Here is a 2,040-nt window from a genome sequence, read left to right on the forward strand (position 1 = left end):
ACTCTCAGACCCTGCAGAAGGGTGGGGAGCCACAAGATGCCTGCCTTAATGGAGGGATGACCCAACCAAATGAAATCACAGTTCTTTTGTCCAAATGGGAATAACACACTGCCTGCTTCACAGCAGGGCAGAACACGGTTTCTTAACTGTCCTCATGTCCCGGGCCCCATGGGCAGTCTGGTGAAGCCTGTGGACCCCATTTCAGAATAAGGTTTTTTTTAACCCATAAATTGAAATATATGTCATTACAAAAGGAAACCACTTATATTACAATAGAATTCCCCCCAAAAAAATCATTTTAAAGATCCCAGACTGCCAGTCCCTGGTTAACTGAAATGCAAAGGACAAGTAGCATTTACTATAATAATTACGGAACTGAATATAGTTCCACTGCATACAAACCTCCAAGGGGGGAGGAGCAGGGAATCCAATTTGATTGTGTTCAATTAGATAAGCGTTGATATTATGCAAGACAAAAAAAGAAAAAGAAACAGCTGCACTCAGCCCCTAGTTAGCCAGAATAATTAGTCAGAACCGGAAGCTACCAGCTTCCTGGTTGGCCACCTCATCGGCGCTCTCTTCCATCCCGTGGGGCACCCTGTTCCCCTTCTCCCCAATAGCAGCCTTCGCCACACAGGTCTCAGGGATCCCAGGGTGTCTATCTCTCTAGATCACCACTGAGTTCATCATACAGAGTTGGCTTGAAGAGGCCTGTCGTGCTGCTTTCCCTGGGAATGGAAGTCATCAGTCGTGGCTCTGGCTGACAATGTTTGGGGCCAAGTATGCAACACCTGGAATGACTCCATGTTTGGGGATGGTGGGAGGAGTTGGACTCGACAGAGTGGAAGCTCCTAAAAAGTAGTTCATTCTTCAAATTCGCGTTCGTAGTGCATAGTACAGGCCCTAGTGCATCAGAAACCCTTAACAAATGCTTCTTTATTGATTTATTGAGACTTTTGTAAGAACAGGAGGGGAGTATGGGACAGTGGTCAGAGCACTAGTTCTTCCAGACAAAGAACCTGGCTTCAAATCCCATCCCTGACACTACCTATGTGACCCTGGACTGACCTGGGCCTAGACAATCAACAAAACAATAACTTGAACTCTTATTTGTAGCATTTGCCAATGTCCAAGGTGTAAATGTTCACACTGAAAATTTAACAATCAGCTCTCTTGAGCTGTATGAGCTAGCTCCAGCATACCCCCTGTTTGAGTCCTTGGTATCTTAAATGCAGAGACAGGAAAACCAAAAATGGGCAAGTAGGTGATGGAGTAGATAGAGTGCCAGGTCTGGAGTCAGGAAGACTCATCTTCATGAGTTCAAAGCTGGCCTCAGACACTTACTAGCTGTGTGACCCTGGGCAAGTCACTTAACCCTGTTGGCCTCAGTTCCTCATCTATAAAAATGAGTTGGAGGAGGAAATGGCAAACACTCTGGTATCTTTGCCAAGGAAACCCCAAATGGGAGAATCTGAGACACACCCCACAATAGTAATGATAAAAACTACATGCAAATACATGGTTTAAAAATAAGGAATGAGACACCAAAATCTTCTAAACTATGTATACATTATGAAGACTTTTTCGGAGAAAAGAATTAGAAGGCACAAGAATGGTGTATACCTCATAATGTCACAGAGAAAATAAGTAGTTCTACTTGATTAGACAGGAAATGACTTGCTTGTTATTGAGATGACAGTCATTTCCCAATCTACTGTCTGTGGTGTGGGGAGCACCGATCTGTTAATACAAAAGTCAAAGTTAATAAAAACCCAGAAGGAAGAATAAAAATGAGGAATATGTATATTGCAAGTTCAATAATTTCAATGTGATCCACTGAATCAAGTTATTGATGACAAACATTAGGAAAGGGATGCAGGAAAAGATAACCCCAATTATAATAATTTTACAGACACATATTGGATGTAAATGAATTTCCAGGACAAGGAGACCAAAAGAGTCTGAAAAATTACATGGTAAGCCAAAATTTCAGTCACTAAGCCACTTGGTAACAAAGGGCAGTGTAGGTAACGAGGACAA

The sequence above is a fragment of the Trichosurus vulpecula genome, chromosome 3, assembly GCF_011100635.1.
Source record: "Trichosurus vulpecula isolate mTriVul1 chromosome 3, mTriVul1.pri, whole genome shotgun sequence".
Classification (NCBI taxonomy): Eukaryota; Metazoa; Chordata; class Mammalia; order Diprotodontia; family Phalangeridae; genus Trichosurus; species Trichosurus vulpecula.